General features: G+C 33.3%; 1 protein-coding gene across 1 annotated transcript in view; it reads right to left on the bottom strand.

The window, feature by feature from the left end:
* Positions 1–9,814: 9,814 nt before the first annotated feature.
* The window catches only part of LOC111051520 (neuronal acetylcholine receptor subunit alpha-7-like), a 271,196-nt gene continuing 266,705 nt past the window's right edge, over positions 9,815–14,305 (bottom strand). The window contains exon 10 of the mRNA XM_039426189.1: positions 9,815–11,802. The gene's annotated coding sequence lies outside the window, so the exon portion shown is untranslated. The remainder of the gene's footprint in view (positions 11,803–14,305) is intronic.

Here is a 14,305-nt window from a genome sequence, read left to right on the forward strand (position 1 = left end):
AGGGAGTTTTTCTGTTTTTTACTACCGAGGGCGAAAAAGTGACACTTTAGTATTATGTTTCAGGGAGTAAAGTAAGTACTTTAGCCAGTAGGTGGAGGAAAAATACATTTGGACGTTTCTACTATAGTATCACAGTTGAGTGATGAAGAGAAGTTGAATTTAGAATTAGATAGACGTCGAGGAAGATGTGGTTTTACTCTGAAACAAGTGGCACTTAGAAGAACACGATTTCAAAGTGTTGCTTCAAAGTGGTGTCTTGGAAGTCATCTCACAGAACCCTTTTCACATCACTGCTCATCCCTATTCAGTCACGTGAAGAAATGAACCTTTGAGAATTATTAGTATCAGAGAAACAAGTCAGAAGGAATAAGATGAAATCTTGCCCTGTTTCTTTCTTGTTAATTAAAGATTACATTGCTCGAAGGAAAGAGCTGCTCATACAAGATGGCGGCGATCAAAAAGCAAACAAGACTTTCTCATTTAAAGCTGTCTTAATTTATTTGTTTGTCCTTTGAATCTGCACTCTGCGTTGCCAGATCTGGAATTTCCACCACGAGTTGATTTCTTAACCCCGCCATGATTTGTATCTTTGGGAAGTGATAGATAATATCTTACCTTTCAACTCGTGATTTGCAGCAAATTATACGATTCATATGGAAACAGACGGAGAGAATGAAGAAGAAGAATAAGAATAAGAAGAAGAAGAAGAAGAAGAAGAAGAAGAAGAAGAAGAAGAAGAAGAAGAAGAAGAAGAAGAGGAAGAAGAAGAAGAAGAAGAAGAGGAAGAAGAGGAAGAAGAAGGAGAAGAAGAAGAAAAAGAAGGAGGCGTTGAAGGAGGAGGAGGAGTAGGAGGAGTAGGAGGAGGAGGAGGAGGAAGAAGGAGAAGAAGAAGAGGAAGAAGGAGAGGAAGAAGAAGAAGAAAAAGTAGCATTAAACCATTTCTTGGTTGAATGAAGCTGTTGAACTCCTTGTCAAGATGATGTTTAGAGAAATGGCATTTGTGAGATTCATTGGCCCATATGAATAAAACCAGAGCAAATGCTCATGAGCAAGAGCATGGAGCATAAGGTTTTGCTCATGAGCAAAAGGTAGAAGCAAAAACATTAGCTCATTTTTATATGAATAAGCTTTACCTTATACTCTCACCTTATGCTCCTGAACTCTGGAGCGAATGCTCACGTTTTTTTAAAGATTTTTCATCAGCTGATTCGGTTTTGTGGCCTTACTTTGTTTTTTTAGCTCACGGAAGCGCTAAATATGCAAGTAGGAAACACCGCTTGTGTTTACGGCGTCTGCTCTGTTTTCTATTTATGAATTGAGTTTTAGGTTAGTTGAGTTTAGAATTTTGAAATAATAGCGTGAAAATATGTTATCTCTATAATAATTCTCAGCATATTCTTATAATATCAATAGCCTTCTTATAATCGTCTACACTCTCATCTTCTTAAAAGCCTATTTCTATTTTGTGATGGCTATCTTTATATCAGGTAGCTAGCTATCTTTTGTATTTACTGTTTTGTAGGAATAATGGTGATATATATCATGGTTGAATCTGAAAAGAGTTATATAGTTCTCAACTATTGATTGTGATCGTATATGGTATAGTTTCCTCCTCCTCATACGAATAAGTTGAGCCATTTTACTATGAGCAAAAGGTGATAAGCTGCTCTAGACTAGACTCACCTTTTTTGAAGCATTTGCTTCAAAAGTTGAGCAAATGCTCTAGTTTATTCATACAATTTTGAGCATGAGCTTTCACTTTTGAGCAAATGCTGAAACTATTTTTTTGATGAGCATGAGCAAAAGGTTTTGCTCACGTTTATTCATAGAAAATGAAGCAAATGCTCCATATTTTAGAAATATAAGCAAATGCTCAACTTTATTCATATGGCCCATTGAGTCTCGTTATTCAGAGAAAATGGCTTCAGGAATATTCAATTCACGTTATAATGGCAGTGATGAAAGATAGGAGAACAGCGTTGCCGATTATCCGCCTTTCCACTACCTTCCATAGAGGATTGCTGATACCGGTATATCTGATGTAATATTGACTGTTCATTTTTGTTATAAATAATCAAATTATGTTTTACTTGTCAAAAAATATGTTTTTCAATGATTCAATAATGAATTCTGATAATTATTCTGATAATTATGGTCCACTTTTTTACTAAATTCCTCTCAATATTAAGCATAACCGATTTTACTGGACATGTTATTCATTATCAAAATTTGTGAATAGAAGAATAGTTTTGGGCCAACCCTATTGTTCGTTCCCGATCATATTTATATGGTTTGTGGAAAATGTATCCACAAATGAATAAATAAATTGGAATATTAGCATTGGAGTCCGAACCCGAAGGAAAGCGATGCATAGGTAGACCAATAAAGAAATGGATGCAGGTACATGCCAAAAGAGCCTAATCCTTGCTAAAAGATGATTAAAATTGAGATTTGATATTTAATAACTAATTATATTTCTAGATTGTTGGAGAACGATCTGGCAACGTTGTGGAGCTGGAAAAGGATAGCGGTATCTGCTTTGACAAATGATAGACAAGGATAGCAACACCAATTTTAATCAAATACTGCCATTATAACGTGGACCTCACTATAATCATAGAGAAACAATAGCCTAAGTAGATATCCCATGGTATAGGGCGTTTATGTCGCAACTTTTACTGTTATCTCAAGCCGATTACTGTCGATTTTTACTGTTTTGATCGGGTAAGAGTGTATGAACGACACAATGTGAGAGACTACCAGCGTCATAAAGCTTCACAGGAAACATCTACGTGGACTATCAGCTTGAGATAACAGTAAAAGTTGCGACATAAACGCCCTATACCATGGGATAGAAAATGGGAAGCTAGAAAAGGATAGCGCTATCTGTTTGTCGACTGATCGACAAGGATAGCAACACCAATTTTAATCAAATACTGCCATTATAACGAGGAGCTCACTATAATCCAGAGCTATTCCTAGTCATTAAGAAATAATGTAATTTTTAAATTCAATGTATTTGCATGGACATTATTGATTTAATCCATTGGTTGATATAACTCTGAATTCCAATATCACTAGTTTACATTTATAGAATAATATATTTTTTGTGTAGTTGAGAAGTTGATATTGTGGTAATTATCCACATTGAATGAAAAGACTAAGAAATTGTCAAAAACCACAGATTTATTGATACTTAGAAAGAACGGTTTCGGTTATTACACCATTGTCAATCTCTGATAAACTAAAACTAAATACAAGAGCAGCAGAATTTATAGCAGTGGGCCAGTACTGCTATTGGTCAAGGGCCATATGCCCTTGACCAATAGCAGCGCTTGAAGAAGGGCGAATTCATGCCCTTGAGCAGTACTCGCCTACTAGTATAAATTCTGCTGCTCTTGTATTTAGTTTTAGTTTATCAGAGATTGACAATGGTGTAATAACCGAAGCCGGTCTTTCTAAGTATCAATAAATCTGTGGTTTTTGACAATTCCTTAGTCTTTTTTATTCAAAATAATATATAGTTAAAATTAACAATAAGGAAGGGAAAAATTGAAGTGACAAACAAATAACATTCAACATTATTTTATATTCAGAATTTTTTCACATACATTGAATTCGTATCACATTACAAAAAATTATTCTTAGATTCGAATTTATATCTAAACATTTATTCACATGAAATTCACAATAGACATTCAATTCTTGTTTTTTGAGTACCGTTTCATTTAATTTAATTTCATTTATTTATCGTCACATTACATCAATTTTTGAGTAACACTCATTCGACTGGTGACATGTCAATACTAGAACAAAATTATATTTAAAACACTTAGTTCTAACTTCTTGAAAGTAAAATAAATAAATACACTCTATGATGTATCTCATCAAATTCACATGGAAATGTTTCTCATTCATTTTTTTCCTCTCATTTTTACTTGTGGAATAAGATACAATTATAAAACACTTATTGACATGGGCTACTTTTAAATTAATAAAACGAAATGAATCTTATAGCACCCTTAATTTTAAAGTTTTACTATTTTAAAGTTTTTTTAAAAAATAAAGGGTGCTATAAGTTTTTTTTCGTTTTATTAAGATACAATTAGTACATATCATATACAAGCACTAGATTAGTAGGCTCCATTCAAGAAATTGATTAAGCCTGTTAATTCATAGAAATATATAGATTATGGATGAATTGGTGTATTGTCAGTTGATGTTTGTTTTTCGAAATTTTTTTCGTGCCATACCATAAATTTTTTTCTATTTTTTCAGATTAGAAAGATCATCTAAATACTTTGAGAATTTGAATATAATTTTTAATGCGTCCGAATCAAATACACTATTGTGAGGTCCACGTTATAATGACAGTGTTTGATTAGCAATGGTAATGCTATCCTTGTCTATCATTCATCAAAGCCGATAGCGCTATCTCTTTCTCGCTTTGCTCTGCTGCCAGATCGATGTAGAATTTTAACAATGTAGAATTAATATTTCATCTTAATTATGAAAAATCATTATTAACTTATTGAAAAATATGATTTCTGACTTGATAAAATATAATTGATTATTTTAAACGAGAATGAACAGTTGATAGAACATCAATAAACCTGTATCAACTACCATCTATAGAAGGCCTTGATTGACAAGACCGGATTGATTGACAAGGATCGGCTAAGTTTTTCTCCTATCTTTGTCCAATGCCATCATAACGTGGACCTCACTTTATAGAGTCTTGAAGAGTATAATAATTCGAAGTATGTTTGAGAGCTACCTATTATAGTCCACGAATTACGTATATTTGAGATCTGAGGAAGCTTCAGAAAGCAATTCCATGACTGCCCCTTCAAGATATTTTATATCGTATAAATTAATAGCAAATCTTACAAGGATTTGAAGTAAATTTGGTCGAATAGAATTTAATTTTGAGGAAACTGCTATTACCATAGAGGAAAGATAGCGTAAGAAGGTATATCGTGGTATAAGACGGTCATGTTCCAAATTTCAAGCCGATTTTTGTTAGCTTAAGTCGATAACTCGCAATTCATTCACACATGATGTACTAGTAAATGCCACCTTCACTTCATTATCCTATATTTCTTTTATTGCAGTTACCTTTTTATTTTTCTTCCAAACCTCAAATATATTATTTATATTTATTTTCTCAGATTGATTCTCTGTCTTCTACTCAGTGATTTTTTAACTTATTTTTCTAACCACAAATATAATAATATTGTAATATTCATCTTCTAAGCCACATAATGGAATTCATCATTCAGTAATAATACTTATATATTTTAGTGCTTCAAATTACACTTTTGAATTACTTTTCCTGTTTATTTATATTTCCTTTTATATGTATATTTATTCTTGCTTCATCTATTTATTTCTTCATTGAAATTTTTTGTATTGAAATATTAATATCGATACTCACTGCCAGCACTCTAACTTCGGTTTTGCAGGCAGCGCCAAACATGTTATTTTGTTTTGACAAAGTTGTTTTTCGTGTATATTTAAATATTGATCAATATGTTTTCTTTTTACAAATTTGTATTGAGGATTATTATTTTTATTGTATTATTTTTGTTGTGGCGAAATAAAATTTGATTTGATTACTGTCGACTCAAACTAAAAAAAGGGAACATTTCAAAATCACAAAATTTATTTCTTGCCTCTTAATAGCCCACAAAATTTAGAATGAGAACTTCTGTAGCATCTTAGAGAAAAGATAGCATAAGAAGATAATCATCACATAGTATCTCCAAGTTCATATTTCAAATTTAAAGCCGATTTTCTGTCAAGTCAATCAGATTACTATTGACTACTGACTATTAGTACTGTTTTGTTGGGGTGAGAGTGTAAGAACGACACCTCATGAGAGACTACCAGCATAGAGAAACAATAGCGTAAGTAGATATTCTATGGTATAGGGAATTTATGTCGCAACTTTCACTGTTATCTCAAGCCGATTATTGTCAATTTTCACTGTTTTGTTGGGGTGATAGTGTATGAACGGCACAATTTGAGAGACTACCAGCGTCACACAGCTGCATAGGAAAGAACTATGTGAACTATCGGCTTGGGATAACAGTAAAACTTGCGACATAAACGCCCTATACCTTGGGATATATTTATTTATTCATTTATTTATTTATACGTGGATACAATATAATATCTACTATGCTATCGTTTCTCTATGCTACCAGCGTCACATAGCTTAACCAAAAACAACTACTAGGACTCTCGGCTCCAGTTAACAGTGACATTTGCAACATAAACGCCCTATATCGTGGGATATCTTCTTAAAGTGCGTACAGATATACGCGCCGCGAACATGAGCAATTCACTTTTAATCAGCTGACTATATCTGTATTTTTACAGAAACGGTATAAGATATAGATATAAAAAGCTTGGTATTAGCTGATTAAAAGTGAATTGCTCATGTTCGCGGCGCGTAAATCTGTACGCACCTTTACGACATCTTTCCTCTATGATCACACAATTACACTTGAAAGTGACTCCTGAACAGGAGTTGAAAATAGTTGTGTCGTCATAAAAAGGGTACTTGATTATTGAAAAAATAAATAGAAATGTTAATTCAATGTTTAGTGTTTTTCACATTCTAACTTGAAAATGACCAATGGTCGTAGCTAGTCGTTAAGGCTGTTTGGTACACTTTTTTATTCAAATTGGATAATCTTTTCCAATATAATTGTTAAGATCATTTTAAGAGTGATAAAAAGTGGCAACTGACATTACAGATACTGGAATATCTAAAATAAACATTCAAGTAACTTCAGCTGGTGTTTTTCAATTGGATTGACTCAACACAAAATTTTAAGATTATATATTCATCACTTTGTTTCTCCAACGTATCACGAGGATTTGACATTCTTGTTTCGTTACCACATAATGGAGACAGAGCGAGATTTTCAGAACGTATACGTTGCTAGGGAAATGTATGGGAGTGGCGCCTTAACCTGCGTTACCATTCAAAATGAACACCTCGCGCTTTGAGAAGCAAGTGATGTTTTGGTTGGGGTCTTCCGAGGAATATTTCCGCTCCACTATGACGGCGGAATACAAACGAGTTAGTTACTTCACAGCAGAGACATATCAGAGAGAAGCAAAATTGGCTGTGAGGATGTGGGGGAAAAGAGAAGAAGATTGCAGAGCCGTAAGACAGAGAAGGAAGATTGACAGAGAGGATAAGAATAATATGTGGTGGAGGAGTGTGAGTGCAAGAGTTAGAGAGAGAGAGTGTGTGAGCAAGTGATGGAGTTAGACACAACAAAGACCTACTCTGATGTCGCAGCTAGTTGAATTTGTTCATAGTCAACACATTTCATGAATATTTTGCAGCTATCTGCAAGCTTTACGGTGGATTTCCGGCGTTGAATGCTTCAACAGCATCCAAATCAAATGATAGATTTTCCATCACAAGCTTTGAATAATGTGTTTTCAGGCTTGCATGCGAATAAACCAGTCTCGAACTCTGCATGGTTCAAAGTTTTCAATTAATTCTATGATCTTTCTCTGCGAATACATTTTCTTGAGTATTACATGTTTGAGTTTTAGTTTTTCATCACACTCCTAGTTTTCAAACTCCTAGCCACCAAGTGTCTAATCATTTCGATTTCTCAATAGGTTAAGGCCAGCTATCTAGGAAACTTATACTAGTACTTTACGTAACAAGTCCGGTAACAATAATTTACCGCATAAGTATGATTGTTTCTGCCCGAAACGTAGTTGAGGGCAGAATTATCATAAGAATGCGGTAAATACGTTACCGTACACTATTTTTTGTCATACTCATCTGAGAAAGAATAATATTGCTGAGAAACAGAAACCATTACCTGCTGCTGCTCGAGCTACTGCAATCTATAAACATGACCTAGTCCGTAGCGCCTAGTTCATAACAGACAGACTCTTCGAGCTCAAATAAAATAATAAAGGCCCAAATTATAAGATTCCAGATGAGTTCTTATAACTTGAAACTCCTTAAATGAGTTCTTTAATTATTTGAGTTGGTATATTAATTAATCAGATGCTATTAGGACTCAGTAGAGTCCTAACATACTCGACTGTAAAGAGAACATATGATATCTTTACAGTATAGTATGCTGTAATGAAAATCACATGTTTTCTTGTTCTGCAAACAGCTGTTTACCGGCTTGATTTAATGCATGGAAAACAGATGCAATTGACTATGACAAAAAATATAGTAATCTAATTAACAATTAAATTTGACGTCATCGATCATTAGTATTTTATTCATAACATAAGTAGTAACTGAGAGACAGTAATAGTAAAGACTTTTTGTGTAGTTGAGAAGTTGATATTGTGGTAATTATTCATATTAAATGAAAATACTAAGAAATTGTCAAAAACCACATATTTATTGATAGTTAGAAAGACCGATTTCGGTTGTTACACCATTGTCAATCTTTGATAAACTGTTTTTTATCAAATAATAGTAAAGAGATAGTATGTGTCTCTCATACTGTGTCGTTCTTACACTCTCACTCTTAAAACAGTATTGATAGACAGTAAACAGCTTGAGTTTCCTAACAAAAAATAGAATTGAATATTGGAACATAAACGAACTAAACATTGGGATATCTTCTTATACTATCTTTCCTCTATGGTGTAATTAACACTTGACAATGATTCTTGAAGAGTTGAAACTGGTTGTTTCGTGATAAAATAAAAGGGAACTTTATAAATTCTATTGTTTTTCAATTCTTCCAGTAGCCATTGTAATAGAAGTGAGAATTTGAGTATACTTCTATGTGGAGAAATACCTTTTTATTTAGTCCTTTAGAGGGATTTTCAGTGGAAAACTCTACATTAAACCGGTTTTTTTCATTTCATTTTATTTTACCTTTTATTCTTTGTATCATTATTATATTCCACTTAATCTTTTTACATGAAAAAGGATCCTCTAATCCGCTAATATAAGAGGTTAAACCAATGAGTCATATCTTTACCAGCATCATTCTTTTCAATTAACGTGAAAAAGAATAACCTATTAGTCTCTAACTAGGTGCTAAACAAAATCATGATAAAAGTCAAATATTTTTGTTAAATGGGATCTCATAGCATAGACTATATCATATCCCATTTCATTCAATTACCATTGTTTAGTGGTAAAAAATCATGATGAAAGTCATATCAAATATTCATACCAAATGAAATTCAAGAGCATGAGCTGATATCATATCCCATTCTCAATGGGTATGTTAATAATTAAAGGAGTCCAGTATTCAAGGCTATGCAAAGGCTAAAAATAGACTTTCTACTCTTGATATTTTTCAAAGTTTCTCAATTTGTATACCATCAAGCTATCAAAATGAAAAAGTTTTCTCAGGAGAACGTTTTTTTTTCTGATCATTACTTTTTTAGATATGAGCGCCTTAAGTTAAAATTTTTGGGACAGAACATTTCAAATTCGGTAAGAGATAAATCCATGACATTCAGAGGATAGATTCTTCATGGTATTGTTGATCTAGTAAAACATTTTTTTTTTTAATATCAATTTTTAAGATAGTTATTCAATTTACTAAAAATAACCAAAATTAGCTTCTAATTGAGTTATTTTTGGTAAATTGAATAACTTTTTCAAAAATTGATATTTTTAGAAAATTTTTGTTTTACTAGATCAACAATACCATGAATAATCCATCCTCTAAATCTCATGGATTTATATCTTACCGAATTTGAAATGTTCTGTCCCGAAAATTCAAACTTCAGGCGCTCATATCTCAAAAAGTAATGATTGGAAAAAAATGTTTTCCTGAGAAAACTTTTTCATTTTGATGGCTTTATGATATACAAATCGAAAAACTTTGAAAAATATCACCAGTAGAAAGTTTATTTTTAGCCTTTGCACAGCCATAATATAGAACATCTTATAACTGAGCTTGTCTAAATACTGTATTGAGCGGGTTATTTCACGCCAGCTTAATATCTTAGTATTGTCTGTTCATAGACTAATAGTAACGGTCTCAATTGAAAAATTGAAACAACGATAAAACAGTTTCATTGATAAATTATTATCATAAATCATTTCATAATTCATTATTCATGAATCATGAATAATTTCGTTTCATAAATCATTATCTATAGAAGAAATCAATGCAGCATTTAACTGTGTCTAATTCTTTTAACTAACTCTTGGTGTACATCTCTTCAAATATTCAATAATGGTTAAAATTGCTGGCTATCTGTATTTGGTCTTGAAGCTGCCTTCTCATTAATCTAAAATAGAGACACTATTCTCAATAACTCCGCTATTATTGAATTAAAACTCCGTTAAAAACTCCTAGCCACTATTTGTGGTCTAATTACTTCGATTTCTTTATAGGTTAAGGCCAGCTTTCTAGGAAACTTATAAAATAATAATCTAATCAACAATTAAAATATAGATATAGGTTTGATGGTCCATTAGATCTAATAGTTGTCCTAGAGACTGGACTTTTGTGAGTAAATGTGGAAATATAGATTCAATCAAAAGCCAGCTTTCTAGGAAAATTATAAAATAATAATCTGATTAACAATTGAACTATAGATTCAATATAGGTTTCATGGTCCATTAGATCTAATAGGTGTCCTAGAGACTGGACTTTCGTGAGTAAATATGGAACCATGGATTTGATCAAAGGCCAGCGTTATAAAATAATAATCTAATTAACAATTATTAAACTATATATTTAATATAGGTTTAATGATCCATTAGATCTAATAGGTGTCCTAGAGACTGAACTTTTGTGAGTAAATGAGGAACTATAATTATATTAAATCAAAGGCCAGCTTTCTAGGTAACTTATAAAATAATAATCTAATCAACAATTAAACTAGAGATTTAATATAGGTTTGATGGTCCATTATATCTAATAGGTGTCCAAGAGACTGGACTTTCGTGAGTAGATGTGGAACTATAGATTTAATCAAAGCCAAGCTTTCTATGAAACTTATAAAATAAAAATCTAATCAACAATTAAATTATAGATTTAATACAGGTTTCATGGTCCATTAGATCTAATAGGTGTCCTAGAGACTGGACTTTTGTGAGTAAATGTGGATCTATAGATTTAATCAAAGGCAAGCTTTCTAGGAAACTTATAAAATAATAATCTAATTAACAATTAAACTATGATTTTAATTCAGGTTTGATGGTCAATTAAATCTAATAGGTGTCCTAGAGACTGGATTTTTGTGAGTAAATAATCTGGAACTATTGATACATATTATAATAAAATTAATATTTCTGAACTAGGAATGGAATTTTTAAAACTGTGCTATGTATTGATTAAAAACTATATAGATATTTTCATGAGACATATGAACGAATATAGGTGCATTAACTCACATTCTTGGTTTTTAATTTACTTCCCTCTGACTGTGGATATAATAGACATGATTCTGTAAGAAGTTTGGCACATATGAATATCATGTCAAGTCTTCAGCAACTTTAGATATCTTCAATTATTCAAATCATCCTCAGATTCTGTATAGTAATATTCTTGTAATACTATTAAATAATTTTGGATCATATTCGTAGTTTGAAATTATATACCAGCTTGAAAATCACATGTAGTTGAATAAAAACTTTCTCTCGAACATTGAAAATCATGAAAACGATGAGCCCTATTGAATTACCTGTTGCACATTCTTCAACGTAAACATAAATTGAAAAAGTTTTCAGTTACGAAACATCTTAGTTCATGCTCAAAAACTTCATTTTGCGTCCTGGACGGAGATAAAATGCCATTTTCGTGCCTTGATTGTGACCTGCACCTGTAAAAAGAGAAGGTGATTGGAGAAATACACTCAGGCTAGGCGCACACCAGTCAGTCGAGACAAGACAAGACACAATCAGACACGTTTAGTCACAATACTTCACATAGTTGCTCATGAAGACATGTCTAACTGCAATGACTAATCCGTGTGAGTTGCGTCATGAGCAACTATGCGAAGTATTGTGACTAAACGTGTCTGATCATGTCTTGTCCTGTATTGACTAACTGGTGTGCGCCTAGCCTAATACTCAAATACACTATAAGAAATAATGGAATAAAATATAATCACCATGATAGTCATGCTTGTTGTTTTTTTTTGTTGCTGAGGGTGATGCCCACATGAGCTCTAGACTTGTGCGTAGGTAATGATGAGAGATGAATGCACCTGCATGTTCAGGTGAGTTCCGAACTATCAGAAAGCATTTTCTGTTATGATGAGAGATAAATGCACCTACAGGTTTAGGTGAGTTCCGAACTATCAGAAAACATTTCTGGTATGATGAGAGATAAATGCACCTACAGTTTTAGGTGAGTTCCGAACTATCAGAAAGCATTTTTACAACTAATGAATCATCATATTAAGATCATTATCTATATTTTATCCCTATATTTTTATTTTGTTATTGCCTTGATTTGGTGGAAGAAAGAATAGAATTAATCTTTCATTATGATAAAGGGTATCTTTCACTATGAATGATGAAAAAACGGTAATCAAATTCATTACACAGATAATCTCATTCTTACGTGGAATGATAAATTCATTAGAAAACTATATTTGAAAAGTCGTTGATGTTACATCAAATTTTTCACTTCTAATAGGGTGATTGATGGAATAAGCTATAATGAAAACATCCAATCAATCGCAAAAGCCAAGAATATCATGCTGCGATTAAAATGATAATCAAGGTTCAAACAACTCAATTCATGAAGATAAAAATTGAGGGAACGATATATTTGAAGGAAGATAATTATTCAAGACTAGCAGGTAACCCGTGCTCCGTAAGGGTCTAATTAAAAACTTGGCAAACTGAAAACTTGACTGAGAGGAGTGTTGAAGAGTTTGAAATAAGCTTAAACAATCCTCGGTTAATTAAGAATCTGTATTCGAAATTTCAAGTTAATCATTCCAGTGGTTCAGACGTGATGATGCGTCAAACATAATTTTCCTATCTCGTACGTGTATGAGCCTGTTATTTCCTCTATTATAGTATAGATAAGTTCTTCAACTTGGTACTAATCTAATAAAGTGACAAAACTCAAATATTGTTTAGAAACCTTCCTTAACCCTAGAGAGGTCGCGCAAGTGAAAATCACATGAGGGATCGCGCTGGTTGGATTGGACCAGGTGCAGTAATATGTGACAGAGTACGATAAAATTTGAGATTTTATTGTTGGATTTTCTAGTCTTTCTTGTTCACTCACGTCTTTTTTCTTTTTAACACTTTCTAAAAGTCTCAAAACTCGTTCCTCTTCCATTTCATTCATGTTTGAGAAGTAAAAGTAGCACACACAAGGAGTCGCGCTGGGTGGATTCGAGCCCATATGCGGAAAACGCGACAGGTCGCACTGGGTGGATTCGACCCATATGCGGAAAACGCGACAGGTCGCACTGGGTGGATTCGACCCATATGCGGAAAACGCGACAGGTCGCACTGGGTGGATTCGACCCATATACGGATAACGTGAAAAGTCGCGCTGGGTGTATTCGACCAGTACTTGTTGAAAAGCGTGTGTGACAGTGACTGGGACAACGGAAATAAGGCGCCAACTGCATCACTGTCTAGTGGGAGAGTCCACTTGAAGGTACTTAAGAGGGGGGATGCATACTTTTCATGAGTGCAAAGAAATGACCTTGATCAGTTATGACTGGGTGCAAAAGACCAGGCGCGACCCCTCCCGGGCTAACTTAATGCCAAACTGACAAAATTGGACTGGATATCAATTTAGTTGCCAATTTCAACCATCTGTTTCGAAGAGGTATAGATTATAGTTCTTTGGTATGTACTTATGTCCCATGAATGAAATTTGAACATTGGGTCCGTTCTGTGTACATGGAATGTGGTGAATTATTGTCCGATTCACAATTTACCAAGTAAAAAGTTCCGCGTTCCATGGGAGGAATTTTGACAGATTCTGTTCCAGTTCCAAAATCCTGCCCCACAGTCGAAGTGTGGTGGATTGTCCGACCTGGTAAAGTTCCCACTATCTGAGCTCTCATTGGTCGAATATTGTAGTCTGCTTGCTTCTCTGCGCATGCGCTGATAGTTTGTTCACCATAGCATAGCATAGAATACATAACCAACAATATGATGTTTGATAACCATTCATTAAATGAAATTTTCTCGATAGAAAATTTGAGAGTAATGGAATAAAATAAATTTACACTTTTCTAGACGGTAGGTTTGTAAAACAGCCTTTCTTCATTCACGCAGCAAGTAAACGACACATTTTAGTGTAAATCAACTTTATATGTGCGCGCCAGAAGCTTGAACCAACGATTT

The sequence above is a fragment of the Nilaparvata lugens genome, chromosome 4 (genome assembly GCF_014356525.2).
Source record: "Nilaparvata lugens isolate BPH chromosome 4, ASM1435652v1, whole genome shotgun sequence".
Taxonomy (NCBI): Eukaryota; Metazoa; Arthropoda; class Insecta; order Hemiptera; family Delphacidae; genus Nilaparvata; species Nilaparvata lugens.